We start from the raw sequence: 19,959 nt of genomic DNA, 5'->3' as shown, positions 1-19,959 counted from the left end.
ACGGCGGGTCCCACGACCTGCCTTACATTTCTCGGGATTGAGATAGATACGGCTGTTGGTGTGTGTTGCCTTCCCTTGGATAAGATAGTGGCCTTTAGAAGTTGTACTGACGCAGTCCTGGCACAGAAAAATGTCACCTTCATCAGCTGCAGGTTTTGGTAGGGCAACTCAACTTCTCCTTAAGAATTATTCCCATGGCTCACCCCTTTTCTCTGTCCATTGCCAGGGCTATGGCTGGGCTGAAGAAGAAGCATCATCACACCAGGCTGTCTTTGGAGGTCAGAGAGAACCTCCAGATCTGGGCTTCCTTTCTGCAACACTTCAATAGGGCTGTCAATGGCCGTCCCGCCCGGGTTCCAGTACTATATTGGGTCTCTTCACCGATGCAGCTGGTAGTATTGGTTTTGGGGCTATCCTTGGCCCCGAATGGTGTAGAGGAGAATGGCCGGCCGAGTGGCATGACACTGGTATTACAAAGAATGTGGCATCCTTGGAGTTATTTCCCATTGTGGTTGCGGTCACGATCTGGGCCCTAGTGTTCAAAGACAGATCAGTGATATTCTGGTCTGACAACATGGCAGTGGTGGTAGCCATTAATAGGCAGGGTGCTTCTTGCAAGTTTGTGTTGCGATTACTGAAACATTTAGGCCCTCATTCTGACCTTGGCGGGCGGCCTCCCGCCGTCAGGTTACCGTTCCGCGGTCGAAAGACCGCGGCGGTAATTCTGACTTTCCCGCTGGGCTGGCGGGCGGTCGCCTTCAGGCCGCCCGCCAGCCCAGCGGGAAAGAGGCTTCCACGATGAAGCCGGCTCGGAATTGAGCCGGCGGAGTGGAAGCTGTGCGACGGGTGCAGTTGCACCCGTCGCGTATTTCACTGTCTGCGCAGCAGACAGTGAAATACATGTAGGGGCCCTCTTACGGGGGCCCCTGCAATGCCCATGCCAGTGGCATGGGCACTGCAGGGGCCCCCAGGGGCCCCGCGACCCCCCCTACCGCCATCCGGATCCCGGCGGTCGGACCGCCGGGATCTGGATGGCGGTAGGGGGGGTCGGAATCCCCTCGGCGGTGCAGCAAGCTGCGCCGCCTTGGAGGATTCAATGGGGCGGCGGTACACTGGCGGGAGCCCGCCAGTGGTGCCGGTCCGACCGCGGCTTTACCGCCGCGGTCGGAATCCCCATTGGAGCACCGCCGGCCTGTCGGCGGTGCTCCTGCGGTCCTCCGTCCTGGCGGTCTTTGACCGCCAGGGTCAGAATGACCGCCTTAGTCTTATTGTGTCTGAAACTCAATATTACATTCCTTGCGAGGCATGACCCTGGTGTTCATGACAATGCTGCTAATGCCTTATCTCACTCATTGATGCAGGATTTTCAGAGGTTCCACCCACAGGCGGCGGAGAAGATGACTGAGTTCCCAGCATTTCTGTGGAAGATTGGAGTCCCGCCCTCTCTGAATTAGTAGCTGCGTCCCTAGCAACCCGCACCCGGGAGTCATACAAGAAATCATTTAAGCAATTTAGAACATTTTTAAGCACTCTCCAATTCTCTGAATGGTATGCAACACAGGCAATTTGCCTCTTTTTAAGTAATCTTAGGGAACTAGGAAAAACAATTTCTTGTGCGAGGGCTCACCTTGCCACTTTTCTCTTCTTTGCAAAATTACATAATAAGGAGGCCCTGCTAAATGCATTTATCATTAGGAGAGCCGTGGCCGGATGGGCTCGCCTAAATGGTGCAAAGAAGGACATTAGGCGCCCCCTAATGGTTCACGTCTTGGGGGTTCTCCTTGCCAGCCTTGATACAGTTTGCTCTTCCCCATTCAGGTTGACACTGTTTGCAGCAGCATTCTCTATGGCTTTTTATAGTGCATTCCGCGTGGGCGAACTAGTGGGGTCATCTAAGGGTGACTTTACAGGGGGTCTCCAGTGGGCCGATGTACGTATGGGCTCAGGTTGCGTAACGGTTTGGTTACAAAGAACCAAGATAGATCAACAACAAAGAGGGTTGACCATTAAATTCAAAGCAGCACATGGCTCTCTCTTGTACCCAGTTGATCGCTTGGGCTCCTAGCTAGAGGTTCGCCCAGCTACGGGAGCCCCAGCATTGTTCCTTCATAAGAACGGGGAGTTATTTTCCCAGTATCAGTTCTCGGTAGAATGATGGCGGTTGGGGTAGATCCAAAAGGTTACTCACTGCATTCATTTCGGATTGGGGCGGCTACTCTAGCGGCAAGTGCAGGGATGTCACCTGCAGAAGTGAAGACAATTGGTTGATGGTCTTCCAATTGCTATAAACATCATATCCAGCCTGAGTTGCAATGACAAGTGATACACATGCCTGTTTTTGATTCTTTATGTGCTGGTTGCTCATGCTGGTTTCTTTTGTTTCAGTATTGTGCTGTCTCATGTAGTTTGGGTGCTCGGGCACTCCTTTGTCCGGTGGGTGGCCTACAGGTTGCAACTGCTCTGCAAGCCTAAGATGGCATCAATTTGTGACGTAGCCTTTCGGTGGTGTACAAATGGTGGTCTAGGAAGTCATTCATCTGCAGCAACTGGTGAAGATGGCAAAAGGGTGCGAAGGACTCCAGTTCCCGGACCTCATCGTCATGCAGATAGGAAGAAATTACCAGGTTCACTGTGGCACAAAGCACTCAGAGAAGCAATTTTAGCAGAAATAACCCTGTTATCCAAGGAATTCCCAAACACTGCCATTGCATGGTCACATATGGTACCCCATCGCAACTGGGGTCTGAACACTGAATCTAGGACTATGACTGAGTCCGTGTGACAGCTCAACAAAGAAATGACAAGGTTGTGTCCTGGTCTAGGCTGCTTATGGAATATCCCACACAGACTGCTAAAAGGTGCGGACATGTTTTACAAAGATGGGGTGCATTTATCTGATGCGGGCACAGACTGTTTCATAGCAGACATTTGGGCCTTTTCTCACAGCTTGTTTGGGGGGGGGAGGGCGAAGGACCTTTGGGCCCCTGGTTGCCCTTGTGGTAGGAGAGGAGATACTAAAGTCACCCTAAGCAACAGAGGGGTCCCCCAGGCAGCATCCCCTAGATTACATTGAAGGTAGGATCCTACAGTCCTGAGCCAACTTGCGGATGTACACGCCAGCTTGGGGGTTAGGGAGCCTAGATCACTCGGGTGGGCATGGGGCTCCCGCTCCTGGCCACCCCATTACACCCCACAGCAGATTGGTGTTTTTGGGGAGGGAGCGGAACCCGGGGCACGAGGACAAGGGATGGTGAAGTGTAGGGAGCTGCCCCCCAGGGATACAGATGAGGTATGGTTCACCTGTGTGGTCCAACGGAAGTTCAGGATGCAGATGGATCCATTAGATGCCTGGGTGTTAGCAAGATTTATGACTTGATTGATTGAATTTTGATTGATATGTTATGAATTTATTGATGTAATTTTTAATTGAAATTAACTGCGTGTTTTTTAATCCCAACGTTGTAAATAAAATCCTTCCAATGCAAAACAGACAGTCTTTGTTTGTTTACGCGTGGTGGGCATTGGGGCGAGCGCAATCTGGTGGCATCCGGGCTCTATGGTAGATTGCCCCCTTCAATTGGTGGAGGCGTGGCTCTTAGAGCACGGGCCGCCGTGGCCTGAGCCATGCGCACTAGTTGTGCGTTGGCTGGCCGTTGGCACTTCCACCCTCTCACCTCGCGAGGTGGGAGGGCGGAAGTGCATGATCCTGGAGTCACGTGGGCTGCATAATTTCTGGGTCTGGCCGCCGGTGCTACATCTGTTGGGAGGGTACTTAAGTGCCCCCAGAGAAGGCATCAGCCTTTTCGTGCATGTGGCGTGGGCAGCGGGGGCCTGGAACGGCATAACCCACCCTCCCATCCCCTGGCTTTAGGTTTAGAGTTTGGCGGGAAAGGAGATACTAAAGTCACCCTAAGCAACAGAGGGGTCCCCAAGGCAGGGTCCCTTGGATAACACTGAAGGTAGGATCATGCAGTCCTGAACCAACCAGCAGATGTACACACAAGCTTGGGGGTTAGGGAGCCCAGATTGCTGGGGTGGGCATGGGGCTCCCACTCCTGGCCACCCCGTTACACCCCCATGGCGGATTGGTGTTTTTGGGGAGGGGGCAGAACCCACAGCACTAGGACAAGGGACGGTGAAGTGTGGGGAACCACTCCCCCCAGCGATACAGGTTAGGTACGGTTCACCTGTGTGGTCCAATGGAAGTTCAGGACGCGGATGGATCCATTAGATGCCTGGGTGTTAGCAAGATTTATGACTTGGTTGATTGAATTTTCACTGACATGTTATGAATTTATTGATGTAATTTTTAATTGAAATTAACTGCGTTTTTTAAATCCTAACTTTGTAAATAAAATCCTTCCAATGCAAAACAGACAGTCTTTGTCGGTTTACGTGTGGCGGGTGTTGGGGCAAGGGACGTCTGGTGGCATCTGGGTTCTAATACTCAGTGAAACTAAGGCGGTGCGAGCACTTTGGTCCTATTCCCATGGTTAGCTGGGGTCTGTGCCATGGGTGCTGTAACACAGTAGCACCCTTTGCTTTAAGTGCCTAAATAGCAGACAAGATTAATGGTCAGGTATGATCTATCATAATAGCTGAAGTCATCAAAGGTGTGTTAGGAAAACCATAACTACTGAGTAACAATAGTAAAAAAATAAGTTACCTGATGGCAGCACAGTACCCATTTGTTTACCTGAGGTAACATTTGTATTAGTAATAAATGTCCAAAAAGGAGGGCAGTCTGATACTTTGGAAAACGTGTGGTATGATTTAAGCATGGACATCATTTAGGGGTTGCAAGGGGTCAAATGTGTGACCCCTGGCTTGCCCTTTGCGACGCCTGGCACTGCCTTTGCGATCCCTGGCCTCAGAGGTGGCAAAATTAGTGCCAGGAGCACAGGGGCACCTCAGCTGGTACTCCACTCTCCTTCTTTTCCGGCAATTTATTTTCTTAAACTAATAATGAATAATATTACTTTATTCACTATTAGTGTAATAAAAAAATGAAGTGCGATTAGCTGCAATATATTCTTCCCTAGTAGCTGAGGGAAGGTAAAATTGCTTTAAAAGGTATGCTGTGTGCATGCTTGCCAGTGAGAGTGTGTTTATGTGAGACATTGTGTGTATGTGTGAATGTGTGTGTATGTGTAAGTATGTGTGTACATGAGTGAAAGGGAAGGTCAATGGACGTGTGTAGGAGGCTGGCCTGGCTTATAGTGGGTACCTTATGGTCCTTACCCCTTGTGCCAGGTCCAGTTATCCCTTATTAGTAGATTAGTAGTGTTCTAGCAGCTTAGGCTGATAGAGGTAGCTATAGCAGAGCAACTTAGGCTGAACTAGGAGACATGCAAAACTCCTACTATACCACTTATATCATATAGCACTATATCATAAGAAACACAATACTCAGAGTTAGTAAAAATAAAGATACTTTATTTTAGTGACAAAATGCCAAAAGTATCTCAGAGGATTTACTCCCCTAGGAGGTAAGTGAAATACACAAAATTTACACACAAACCAAAATCAGGTAAGTAAAACACTTAGAAAAGTAGTGCAAACACTGTAGAACACAATAGAATGCAATAGGAGACAATAGGCCTATGGGCAACACAAACCATATACTCCAAAAGTGGAATGCGAACCCCGAATGGACCCCAGGCCTAGTGTAGCGTGTAGAGGGTCGCTGGGAGTGTAAGAAAACACTAAGGGTGTCCAAGATACCCCACCCCAAGACCCTGAAAAGTAGGAGTAAAGTTACCCTACTACTCCAGAAAGACAGTAAAGTCAAGATAGGGGATTCTGCAAAGACAACAACTGACTGCAAAGCACTGAAGACGGATTCCTGGACCTGAGGACCTGCAAAGGAAGGGGACCAAGTCCAAGAGTCACGCAAGTGTCCGGGGGGGCAGGAGCCCACTAAACCCCAGATGAAGGTGCAAAAGGGCTGCCTCTGGGTGGATAAAGCCAAAGATTCTGCAACAACCGAAGGTTCCAGGAACTTCTCCTTTGGTCAGAAGATGTCCTGCGGCATGCTGGAGGATGCAGAGTTGTTTTCATGCAGAAAGACAGCAAACAAGCCTTGCTGGCTGTTGGAGTCACGGTTGAAGGTTCTGGATGCAGCCAGGGCCCAGGAAAGACCAGGAGGTCGCCCCTTGGAGGAGGAGACAGAGGGGGCACTCAGCAACACAGAGAGCCCATGCAGAAGCAGGCAGCACCCGCAGAAGCACGTGAAAAGGCATTCAGGAAATCTGAGCACAGCTGTCATCTCAGCACAACAAAAGAGGGTCCCACGAAGTCGGAGGTCAACTCAGTGAGTTGGGCAATGCAGGACAGAGTGCTGAGGACCTGGGCTGTGCTGTGCATGAAGTAAGTCTTACAAAAGTGCACAGAAGCCCTAGCAGCGGCAGATCATGCAGTACACAGGATTACTGTCTGGCGGGGGGAGGCAAGGACTTACCTCCACCAAATTTGGACAGAAGGACCAATGGACTGCCGGGGTCACTTGGATCCAGCTCCTGTGTTCCAGGGACCACGCTCGTCAAGATGAGAGGGGACCCAGATGACTGGTGATGCAGAGGTTTGGTTCCTGTGTTAGCAGGGGGAAGATTCCGTCGACCCACGGAGATTTCTTCTTGGCTTCTAGTGCAGGGTGAAGGCAGACAGCCCTCAGAGCATGCACCACCAGGAAACAGTCGAGAAAGCAGGCAAGATTAGGCGCTACAATGTTGCTGGTAGTCTTCTTGCTACTTTTGCAGGCATCCTGGTGCAGTCAGCGGTCGATCCTTGGCAGAAGTCGAAAGGAAAAGAGCAGAGGAACTCTGGTGAGCTCTTGCATTCGTTATCTGAAGAGAAACCCACAGGAGATACCCTAAATAGCCCTCAGAGGAGGATTGGCTACCTAACCAAGTAAGAGCCTATCAGGAGGGGTCCCTGGTGTCACCTGCTGGCACTGGCCACTCAGAGGTCTCCATTGTGCCCTCACACCTCTGCATTCAAGATGGCAGAGGACTGGGACACACCGGAGGAGCTCTGGACACCACCCCTGGGGTGGTGATGGACAGGGGAGTGGTCACTGCCCTTTCCCTTGTCCAGTTTCATGCCAGAGCAGGGGCTGGGGGATCCCTGAACCGGTGTAGACTGGTTTATGCAAGGAGGGCACCATCGGTGCCCTTTTAAGCATTTCCAGAGGCCAGGAGAGGCTACTCCTCTCAGGCCCTTAACACCTATTTCGAAAGGGAGAGGGTGTAACACCCTCTCTCAGAGGAAATCCTTTTTTCTGCCTTCCTGTGACTGGGCTGCCCAGGCCCCAGGGGGGCAGAAACCTGTCTGAGGGTTGGAAGCAGCGGTAGCTGCAGAGAAAACCCCAGAGAGCTAGTTTGGCAGTACCCGCGGTCCATGCTGGGGCCCCGGGGATGCATGGGATTGTCCCCCCAATACCAGAATGGTATTGGGGGGACAATTCCATGATCTTAGCCATGTTACATGGCCATGTTCGGAGTTACCATTGTAACGCTACACATAGGTATTCACCTATATGTAGTTCACTCGTGTAATGGTGTCCCCGCACTCACAAAGTCCGGGGAAATTGCCCTGAACAATATGGGGGCACCTTGGCTAGTGCCAGGGTGCCCTCACAATTAGTAACTTTGCACCTAACCTTCACTAAGTGAGGGTTAGACATATAGGTGAATTATAAGTTACTTAAGTGCAGTGGTAAATGGCTGTGAAATAGCGTGGACGTTATTTCACTCAGGCTGCAGTGGCAGTCCTGTGTAAGAATTGTCTGAGCTCCCTCTGGGTGGCAAAAGGAAGGCTGCAGCCCATAGGGATCTCCTGGAACCCCAATACCCTGGGTACCTAGGTACCATTTACTAGGGAATTATAAGGGTGTTCCAGTGTGCCAATCAGAATTGGTAAAATTAGTCACTAGCCTGCAGTGACAACTTCAAAAGCAGAGAGGGCATAAACACTGAGGTTCTGGTTAGCAGAGCCTCAGTGATACAGTTAGGCACCACACAGGGAACACATACAGGGCAAAACCTATGAGCACTGTGGTCCTGGCTAGCAGGATCCCAGTGACACAGGCAAAAACATACATACATATAAGTAAAGAATGGGGGTAACATGCCAGGCAAGATGGTACTTTCCTACAGCGTGTGATGTCACTTGCCGCTACCCCTGACATTTTGGTGTATTGATGTCCGTGGGTGTAGGATTCCTTACTGTATGTGCAGGTACCCGAGAGAAGTGTGAATCGTGATCGCACAGTGAGTCTATGTCTTGCTGTGATGGCCTCCATTTTGGATGTGCATCAGCAGGGTCAATGTGTGGATGTCAGTAAGTGGTCACATCTGTTACACGATTGTTGGAGTGCTACCTTGGAGTGGTGTATTGAAATGAAAAGAGTTTTATAACTTTTTGCAATATAGTATGTTAGAAACGGCCCATCAGCATCATCTACCTCTTGCTAATGAGTATCTGATGGGCTGTGTGTGGGATCAAAAAATTCCTCTGGTTTCAAATAGACCAATGGGCTGAATGTCACATGAAACTGGGCGTACCATGTCATCTACATGTAGTGATGAGTAGCAATGCCACATTTGGATGGTAGGTGTATGTCATATTAGATTATTTGGGAGGGATAAATACTGTTTGATGTTGCAGAAGTTCAGAGTTCACCTATCAGCCTGCTACTACTGATGGTCATGGAATGAATCACTATGTATCAATGCACAATTCAAATATAGAGGCATATTCACAAACGTCATTTTGTAATATGTTTAATAGCAGTACAACAGTATTACTAAATACTTACTACTAGAGTAGGGGTTAAGAGAGAAGTAAGCAAAGATTAAGCCAATTGGTATTCACAAACTGCACTTCTAAAGTTACTGCAGGCAAAAGAACCCAAAGCAGTAGTAAATGTACTCCTGAGCAGAGCTAGAATAAGCCCATGACCGCATTTGGCCAACAACTAGTACAGCAACACCTTCCCACAGAAAATAATGGAGACAGGGACTTAAAATAAAAGTGCATAGAAATTACTGTTAAATTAAATTTTCTTATTTTAGCTGTTGAAAAATATCAATAAATTTAATAAAATGATAAATGTGTATATATAAACATATATATTTACAAATAGATATATAGATATGTATATATGTGTGCCTGATATATATATATATATATATATATATATATATATATATATATATATATATATATATATATATATGTGTGTGTGTGTCTGTGTGTATACTTCCTGTTATCATTTAAAAAAAGGTTACAGGGGCGTTATAGTTAGGGTCACATTCTATACACAAAACTATAGAAATGCAGTAATTATAGTTACGGCCAAAGGCTGCGCACAGCGTAGGGGCGGGTACACATGCTGGCTGGAGGCCTTGTGTAGTGGTGGTTGGATTAGGGTATAATAATGAAAATTACTTTACGTTAAAAAAACGTCGAAAGTAACTGAAAAATAACAAAGGTTACAAGGATGTTATAGTTATGAAATAGAATTTTAAAAAACATAGAAATTAATTTAAAAAACAAAGGTTGCAGGGATGTTATAGTTAGTCTCCCATTTTAAACGTACAAAACCATAGAAATTCACCTGTTATAGATAGAGTTATCTCAAGTAACTATTACTCGCACCCTCACTATGCATTGCTAATTACCCCACAAATTACGGCACTCCAGACATCTTTGATAACATCACTGAATGTCAATGTCATATTTGCAGTACATTTTTTAATGAAAAAAATGTGCATGGCGGGGGTGCTAGCTACGGTTACCTTAGTGCACGAGTTATAGTTTCTTGAAATAAATCTAACTATAACAGGTGAATTTCTATGATTTCCTATTTTTAAAATGTGAGCCTCACTATATCGTCCCTGTAATCTTTGGTTTTTAAAGCGAATTTCTATGTTTTTTTAATTCTATTTCCTAACTATAGCGTCCCTGTAACTTTTGTTTTTTCAGTGAATATATATGTGATGTAAATAATAATATAAATAATTGTTAGCTTATCATAAAATAATAAAATGTTAATAAACTTTTTTTAAATATAAAAATGCATGTAACATCAAAGTTTTAATAAAATAATAGAAATAATTTAGATTAATTCCGTATATAAATTTCAATAATTACAAGTATGTAATAAATTAATATAATTTTCATATTTAGGTGGGATTTTTAAAAAAATCTTAAAACAATTTTAATTTAGTTTAATATGCTTAAAATAAAAATGTAATTGAAAGTTAAGTTAAAAATTATGTAGCATGTGTTGTCTTTTGTACTGGTTTTAAAAAATAAATATATTAATTGACATTAATGTTTATTTTAAAAATATTTTTATTTTTTTTTAACTTTGAAGAAACTTTTATTTTTTCTCCATACTTTATCAAAGGGATATCTCCGCCCTGGTGGTAGAGATGTCTGCCTACATTTGAAAAGTTACAAGTGGTAACTTTACATTTGTAAATTAAGCTCCAACCCCTGAGTTCAGAGTCTACACTTTGTAATAACTCGTAAATGTTGAATAGTCTATAGTAGAAAATATACTGCAAAGTGTAAGACTAAATGTGCACGTGTAGGTTTACTCATGTGTAAGTTTAACCTTGTGAATGGTCTCCTAATGTACGAAATAAGAAAGGAAAGGGTGCTCTTGTCCGAGAAAGCAGAATGGATGTGTAAATATGGACAAAGTACATAATAATCCTGGCAAAATGTAATAGAGTCATCTTTCCTAACGAGATGTGGGTGGATGGGTACAGCACCTCTGTAGGGAATACCAGTGGCTACGAAATAGCAGGCACTTTTGGCTAAGTGTGTACATGTCGTTGAATGCAAAAGACCGGGTCCATGTTTTACATGATGGTAACACAGCATGTGACACAGCTGAGACAATACTGGTTGTAGAGCACTGATGTAGTTTGTACGTATCTAAGCATAGCGTCATGCAAAAGTCATTACATTCAAGCTACTATTCGAATGTAAATTAATTATTTCACATTTGCTTATACATGTTCATTACATTTGGGGATAAGACATGCTTTTGTGACCATTAAACTTACATTTAATCTATCATTCGTGGAATCAATCAGTGGACAATTATTGTTGTGTCCAGTTTCTTTGTGAGTCTCTGAAACATCAATGTGTTCCTAGCTTTGCCAAGGTTTGCTGCAGGAGGGGCACCTATTCACTGTTCTCGGCTTATAGTTCTAACTGCTTTCTTGATATTTATCCAAAAAGTGAGTTATGGCCCACAGCCACTGCTCTCAGTCTCATAATCCATGTAGATGGAGCCCGCTTGGGTCTTGTTTCACTAGTTTAAGTGTGTGAAATCTCGATTTGATATCAGTCACATTTGTATGGTATTATGCAAAATATGCAAAAGGGGGGTAGCTGGTATCCGCATTTCTGATGGCCCAGATGTGTTCCATCTTCATAGGAGTGAAATAACGAAGTTCCAGTTCTTATAAGAAAATGTGTATGTACATACATCTACTGACATTCCCAAATTGCAATTCGAATTAAAGTTCGGGGGCCATTTGACAAAAATCTGTACCTTTCTAGAATCCCTTTGATGTTACACAAGAGGCTGCAGATGCCTGGAATCTACATTTAGCACAGTGCAATACTCAGTGAGCATTCCTTCTTGTGCACTGGGATGACACTTGAAAATGAGTGATCACCTTTGTCCCTTATTCATAAAATATATTGCATGTATCGATAAACTATATTACTGATGCAAGCCTATGGGCAAAGAGGTCCTTGAGCAACCAATGTACTGTCTGCCACCAAGGGGGTAGTGCACACATAGTGCAACTCCAGGGGCACTGTTTGAGAGAAAATAATGGGGCTCAAGGGACCACCCACCACCACCCCCTTCTCTCTTAAGGAGGTGTATTGAAAGGCGCTGAGTTCCTTCCAAGACACTGACTTGATGATGATCTGGCCATTGGATCCATACATTTACGTAGGGAATAAATAAAGAAACGTTATATTTTGGGCCGCCAAACACATATGTCCCCTTGTCCATTATTCAGCAAACTGATACGGAACACGGCACCTACATGGGTACACAAGCAATAGGTGCAGGCCAGTGTGGGGGTTGAGAGGTTTACATTTTGGAGACAGCTATGGTGGGCCAGTAAAGCCAGCAAAACCCAGCTCCCGCCCAATTGGTGGAGAGTACTGTTGCCATAGCAGGGGCAGCAGCAGGAGTGCAGGCCTCTACGATGTAAAGTAAGGGGGTCTAGCAGTCACCCTCTTTCCCTGCTTGGGTACCCTCTAGCTGCCTCCCAGATCACTCCCCACCACTGTGTCATTCTCCCACCCATTCATCCACTGTGGTCAAGTGGTAGTGGAGGGGTAGATGTGATCATTGACTTGCTGAATGTTGCAGGGTAGACTCATGGTTGGCTGCAAGGGATGCACGTACCTTGGCTTTAGATATTTAAACAGTTACACATTCTGGATTTTGTCTCAATTTGAACCCAAGAATGGTTCTCCAGTGAGCAAAGGAGGTTGGGGTGGGCACTTCTACCACTATTCCTAGTACTTCAGATTACACTATAGTACTATCGAGGGAAGAGGGGAGGTGGTGCCTGTGCCAGGTTCCCAGTTAGGGCCTGGTTGCCCAGTACCATCTACTGGAAGGATGTTTGGGTGATCCCTCCGTAGGGTTGCATGGTGTTTTGACTGAGCTTCTAGCAGTCTGTCTCCATGGTGTTGAGAGGGGTGAATTTGTCCTGAATGAATTATTCGGGGGCGGGGGGAGGAGCAGGGACGAAGGTAGCAAAATAGACTATATTCAAATTAACTAAAGCTGGGAGGGCCAGTTGGGAGGTCAACTATAACTCTAGGTGAACAAAACTTCTGAAATGCTTAGTTTCTATTTGTTTAGTTGTACTACTTTGAATTTCTGTAAAGTATGTTATGCTGAAATAATATGTGCACTCTTGATGTTTATACGTGTAAGTGGCTGTCTTTTTTTTTTTTATTGTAAACTAATACTGTCTCAATACCATACCATGCTATACCACACCAAGATGGATCTTGGGCTGATTCTTAGAGAAGTGTATGTGTTGTCAGTCTTGCTCCGCCCCTGTTCCCCATTCTCCCTCCTCAGCGGGTCCCTCGCCTATTGGCTTAATCATTTTTTGGTGACCAATCATTTTGAGAGAACAGTTGTGTTGATTGTTTTAATAGGGACAAAGTCCAAAGCCAACAAACATTTGTTCTCACGTGGAACTGAAGATTGCACCAACATTCCATAAATGCTGATTATTGTTTGACAAAAAAACTAAAATATTACCTACGGAACAGTCCATCGCCCCTCTAATATATACAAACTAGACAACCGTGGTATTCAGAAGCACAAGTCATGTTGACAGACATGCTAGAAATAGCCTGCTTTTCTCAGAAGTCTGTAAAGATAACATTAGCACCCTACGCTCAAATAATATATTCTTGTGTGAGATGATAAATCGCAAAGTGATGCATTGTAAATCTGCGTCTTCGTTTCCTGGTGTTGCGAGTTTTAGGGGATGTGTCTTGTAGTAAAACTGCGACTGTCAGGGACTCTTCTAGCGTTGGTGCAGCAGGAGTAGTGGCACCCGGGCCCAAAGATGTGAGGGTCCCTCTACACCAGAGGTCTTCAAACTGGAGGGCGTGCCCCCCTAGGGGGGCCTCAAGTGATCCCAGGAGGGCGCTAGACTCTAGCCAAAAGAAGCACTATACAGATAACGGGCCTTTGTTTTGAGTAGTAGCATGTTATTGCATTTTTTTTTAAAGGTAAGAGTACTTAACTGTAATGTTTAAATAGGTCTAGACATATTTAAACATTGCCATCTTTATAAAATAATTGTCAAAAATTCGGAGGGGGCCCCATGTTTTTATTTTTCAACTGGGGGGGCACAGCATTAAAAAGTTTGGAGACCTCTGCTCTACACCCAAATGACAGCTGTGCTTCACTGTGCAGCCAGAAGGCAAGGGGCGCGTGGCCCTTTCTTGCACTGGCCCTCAGGGGAAAACCCCAGAAAGACACTGGCGACTGTAGGTGCGGGAGGGGAGTTCTGGAGAGGATTCTCCACCTGACCAAAATGGTGCGATCCTGGGCAAATGGCGCCATGTCTATGTGCTGCACCGGAAGTGCTTTGAAATGACACAAACGTCATTGTGCGGATGATGTTCAATCCTTAGAAATACCCCTCAGGTTGAATTCATTTGCAAATATTCCATTTGGGTACTTAATATATTTATCTTCCAAATGGCGATCATAGAATAGTATGCCTTCATTGTCCGTATTATAAATATGGCCAAGTACACAGGGAGAGACAAAATAAAACTAAGGAAGAGAAGAAATTGTGGTCGGACAGATAGAGCGGTTAAAAACACACACGTGTACGATCTACGTGCATCAGATGAACAACATAAGGTAAAACACAGCAGAATGCGCACCGTGTCAAGGCCAGTCATGACGCCTGTCCGCCCTGTTTCCTCACAGTTATAGCACAGAGCCCGTTTTGTACGTGACTGCATAACCTGTCGCATCGTCTGCCCAGCTCCATTAAAAAAGAAAAGTCAATAACAGTTGTTAACAGACCGGAAGACGCCAGCTTCAGGGTGGTGTTTCAGGCCCTGCTCTCCCGGTGTACTCCTCCTATTTCGGACCAGGGTTCCACCCACTCTCAGCGGGGAGCGCGGAGACAGCCTGGGACCCCGCACCCTGGCTCCAGGCTGAGTGCTGTAATTAGGAGCACCCCCGCCCTGGTGGTGCGGCCCATTTATTAAAAATGCACTTGGCGGTGTTGTCGCCATCCCCGGCCGCGGTCACGTGCTCGCCTGCCATGTCTGGCCCTCCCTGTCCATGTGCGAGTTATGCCATCAGACTAATAGATTGTGACTGCTCCTCTCTCCTGTGACAAAGCCTCGCAGCTGCCTCCGAATCAATAGATGTCAAAGGAATATGAAAACAATCATGACAGAGAACTTAAATCCTGGCTGGAGCCCGCAGAATCCGAAATGTGCTTCTGTTCTCAAGGCAGGAAGGATTAATGCCTCGCAAAGTTCCGTCCATTGCTGCCGCGCTCCCTGGTTCCCAGCAGAGCGAGGCTCCAGCTGCTGGGTGTGTGCTGTAATTTGTAATTACTGCCCTTCATGGGGTCCAATGGCTTGGACCATCTTTAATTAAAGCATAATTAAGGGCAGATCTGAAGCAGGACAATTACCAGATGGCCTTTTTACAGACATGGTAGATGGTCTCGAAGGCGAGGGCACCTCTCAGGGTGATGAAGGTAAAGAAACCCCCTGAGAAATGTCCCTCTGGAAAGGAAACATTTCAGGTCCCACCCGCACTCTGGGCGCTATACAAATAATGAATTGTATCACTGCAAGGTCCAGGGCCTTTGGCATTTGCCAGCCTGGGAGTCGTCAGAGGAAAAGTACCTAACGGCACTGTTCTAACAACAATAGTAACGAATACTGCTCTGTACTGCGGATGGATGGGTGGGATGGGTGACTAGGCTGATGAATTAATGTGTGGATGTGTATGGGTGGATGGATGGACGGGCTGTTGCTGAGTTTGGATTCCTGGTCACTGACTGGTGGATGTGTATCGGCGGATGGATGTCATCGATGGCCGTGGTTGAATGGTTAATGGGTGGATTGATAGTTTGGGATGAATGGCTAGTGCTGAAGGGTACATAGGGTGAAAGGATAGATAGATAGATAGATAGATAGATAGATAGATAGATAGATAGATAGATAGATAGATAGATAGATAGATAGATAGATAGATAGATAGATAGATAGATAGATAGATGGATGGATGGATGGATGGATGGATGTGAGGAGTAAATAAAGACGGATAGACAGAGGGACAGAGAGAGGGTGAAAGGGAGTCTTGTTCAGATGCAACCGTGTGACATGGCTGCCAGCCGGGACTTTGGCGGGAAACAAACAGTAAAGGTGATGCTTTTTATGGATTTAGATCCAGTGGAACAAGTCAAGAACAGCGAGGTCAGCTCGACACAAGAACGAAACAGTGGAGTGTGTGTGTCTTGGTGGGGGGCGCGTATAAAATGTACTAAACGCACGTGTAGACCCCGGCATGCTACCAGGGGTGACCTCTCCTTCCGTTGCGCAATACGTGCCGCAGCCACGCGCAATCATTTCAATTATCTTCAAGATAGTTTCTCCGGGACAGAAGTTGTCAGAGATAAAAAGTAGATTCCTGCAGCTCCCCGGGACCATTTTCCGGACGGTTTCTCCTTCGCGCTGCATGATTTGGTCCGGGCGCTGTCTGTTTTGTACATTTCCTGCACTTGCCCGGAGTCCGCCTCCGCCTAGCTCGCAAGGACACACTTTGTGTGCCTGGCGCTCCGTTTTCGCACTTTCATGTGTAATTGCCACAAACAAACAGACCTCGGCTCCCCTGCTGCGGTTATTAGATTCCTCTCGCAGGCGGCGCCTGAATAATATATATTTGATAACTTATTCATATGCTCGTCAGCAAGACAATAATGGACGAAAATACATTTCCTTGATTATGGCACCTTTTCTCCTCCCTCCCCCGGTATTAGGAATACTGCACATGTTTACGTATTTTCCTCCATTGTGGCAGATCATTGTTCCGGCAGTTATTTTATTATTTTTATTTTTTTTAATAAATATCATTGATTCGGAGGCATTCCTCCACGGAAACCCTGTGATGTGGACGCGGGGTCTTTTTGGCCTCTTTGAAACCTGGGATTTTGTCTGTAACAGTCTTCGACTCCCTTAGCTTGGGTCAGCTGTGCGACTACATGCAAAAGGTACCATTATTAACCTATTTAATAAGAGGCTTAATTACGTAATATCGCTTAATCTGAGGTTGATTTTAATATAGTGCCCCGATTACGTCGAAAACCAGAACCACCAACAACATGGAAACATTATACCATTGACAGCTTGTTAAAAAAGAAAAAACTCGCTGATGTGGAATAATGAGGAACACGGGAGCTAAACAGATGAATTTATAATCTATTAGTAGTATTACTTTAAAAACAAAGGTGTCCATTTTGGGAACATGCCCATCTATGCCCGCTTACGCTTAGTAAAATACACCTGAAAACAATATTTTGATAAAATATTATTAATTTGTGTGTTAAAATATTAGTAACTTACAAAACAACAGCAGAAGCAAAATGTAAAAATGAAGCCTGTGGTGTTACATAATTATTGACCAACTTGCAAGAATTAAGCGATGGAAACTTCGATTAAAAATGGTATTGCCAAAAGACTGTAAACAAGCCACCTGTATTAACTAACATTAAAATGGCGCAAGAAACACGGAAAACATTTCCATAAATAAGTTAATGGCCTGAAGGTTGTAGCCCTATTTCCGATGAGAAACTGCAAGGGCCCGAACAATCACGGGGAGGATGTGGGCTACGGCCAGACCTGCGACTTTGGAACTGGCAACCAGGTTCGAATCACGGCGTCAACTCAACATCTTGTGATTCTAGGAAAATCGCTCACTCTCCCAGTGCCTAAAAAAATAAACGTGACTGGTGCTATAGAAAGGAAGAAGAAAAAACACAACAAGCATAAGTAACTAAAATTAACATAACGTCACAGGGAGTAATAGCTTGGGTAAATATTTAATTTATTTCCTTTCATAAAGTATCTAAAGCACATTATACCAAAGCAAACCTATTGACTGACAAAGTGGTTACAGTGGGAAATGTTTACGATCCCTGCCTTTTGTGTTCAGTTCTCTTTACCAACAGGCGGCTACTGTTAATAACTTGGAAGGAATAACCTTGCGAAAGGATTGTGAAATGGTCGCAGGTCTTCGGGTGGGAAAAGTCAAAAGTCTTAATATTCACTTACAAATAAAAAAACACATTTTAACTTATGACTTATTTCTTACTAGAATATTATTGCCGCACTTTATAAAGTATAAACACCGATAACCAATGAAAACGCGAGACATATTAACCTGTATCAGGATTGTAGTAGTTTCAGGAGAAACGGAAATATCGAAGTAAATTGTAAGACAATGTAATTAGTAAACTTTAACATTGTGTAATTAGTAAAAACACGCGTTGCCCTTTTTAACTTGTAACATGGCAGCATTATTGTGTTGAAAATTGAAAATATTGTCTCTTGTAAAAACAATGTCATTAGTAAACTATGAAATAGTGTAACTAGTAAAGTACTGGGTAATGGTAAACAAACTAGTTGCAGTTACGCTGTTACAGTAGGATAGGTTTAGTGCCTTGAAAAAATGGAAATAGTTCATCTTCCGAAGTCGACATCATTAGCGAAATTGACAAATATTGTAGTTAATAAAAAAAAGAGTAAACGTGTAAATATATTTCTTTATAGCTTGTAGCGTGGTCGCAGCAGTAACTCAAAAAAAGATATTCTCGTAAATTATAAAAGTGATGTCAGCAGTAAACTGGGAAATTAACTGCAAAAAATGTAAGTGCTAACTTGTAAACTATAAATACGTTAATTTCACTGTAACGAAACTTGAGGGGGGGCCTCGATTGTAATGCCGTATTTAAAACGCGTAAAAAAGTTGGATATGCTTCTAAAATTACCGCATAAGTACACCTGTTAACTCGGAAAGTGAAAAGTGAAAAATTGATAAACCGTAGAAACAGGCTGGCGATAACTTGGATAGTCTTTTCATCGGTGGGTTTAGTGTCCCGCAGAGTAAACACCCCCCAGCCTCTCCAACCCCAACACACACACACAAAATACCCAGCGCAGCGCGGTTTATTCCCGTGTGACAACGCCATAACGATACTTCACTTGTTACATACACTCTGCTTTGGAAAATAATGCGCCTTTCCCAACAGGATGCGGTGCCCGTGCCCTGCTGCCTGGGAGCACGGGCCTCGTCGGGGGCGGGCCCGGGGAGGGACGGCGCAGTGCCCGGGGCCGGGATATTATGTTTGTGAAACGCAGCCTTTGTAGGGTCTCCTAACACGTCCTTATTACGAGTCGCTCGCTCTGTTCTTCGAGCCCGGCGCACAATTAGCCGCCAGTGTACCCCAGTTGACTGTAACCGAGCATGGAGCGGCCTTTTATTTCTCTCTAATTCGGCATAGCTGCTTTGTTTCACTTGTAGATAAGCCCAGGTTTGCAGCCGGGGGAAGGTGTAATTGTGCGGTGGGGGCGCTGGCGAAGGCTGTCCCTGCGCACAAGCCCCCACCGCCTCCACGCACTAGCGGGGCCGGCACCTGGAGTCGGGGGGACATTTGCATTGATACAGATTTAGTTGCAATGTAATCACCCAAATCTGTCCAAGGTTCGGAGATAATTAGACTCTGTCCGCGCTGCCAGGGGTCGGCGCCCCGGGGACCCGAGGAGTTGATTTTCTACACAATAGCTTTACATGCAGGAAATTGTGTTTGCGATTCTGATGCTAATGGGGGCAGCCCCGAGGGGGCCGGCTCATTCGGGCTAACTTTGTGGCTCCTTCGCGCCGACTGTAGGTCCTCTCGGCGCTGGGTGTAATGTGGAAGTCGGGGGTCGGTGTTTCTCACCAAGGGTGGGATGAAGCGGTGAGGTATGGGTCTGTGGGCCTGGAGCCGAGCCCTTCTAGGTCGGAGGTGTGTAATCCACCGCCAACACAGGTGGGCGGTATATCTCAATACCAGGCGCTGGGATCGGGATCATTGGTTTGAAATAAAATGTCATGTAGGATGGACTGGCTGGCCTGGGGCCACGTCTCATGCAGTACTTAAAATGGAATTATAGCAGCGCTGGTACCCACTGTCCCAGAGTACTTGTTTGCTGCTGAAAAGTGCCGACACTCTCCCATTAAAAGTGATGCACCTCTGCTGATAAGTGCAGGTATTCTCCTTCTCAAATCAAAGGAGTGCAGGTAGTGAGTACCTGCTCCTTGAAAGCCATGATCTCCCATGAACCCCCGCTGTGCAGGTCTGAGAT

General features: G+C 45.7%; 1 long non-coding RNA gene across 1 annotated transcript in view; it reads right to left on the bottom strand.

Annotated features, from left to right (window-relative positions):
• LOC138283260 (uncharacterized) overlaps positions 1-14,746 on the bottom strand; it is a 176,927-nt gene extending 162,181 nt beyond the window's left edge. Inside the window, exon 1 of the long non-coding RNA XR_011201157.1 lies at positions 14,473-14,746. This is a non-coding gene — a long non-coding RNA (uncharacterized lncRNA). The remainder of the gene's footprint in view (positions 1-14,472) is intronic.
• Positions 14,747-19,959: the final 5,213 nt, after the last annotated feature.

The sequence above is a fragment of the Pleurodeles waltl genome, chromosome 3_1 (assembly GCF_031143425.1).
Source record: "Pleurodeles waltl isolate 20211129_DDA chromosome 3_1, aPleWal1.hap1.20221129, whole genome shotgun sequence".
Lineage (NCBI taxonomy): Eukaryota > Metazoa > Chordata > Amphibia > Caudata > Salamandridae > Pleurodeles > Pleurodeles waltl.
This window is presented reverse-complemented; position numbering and strand designations above follow the sequence as displayed.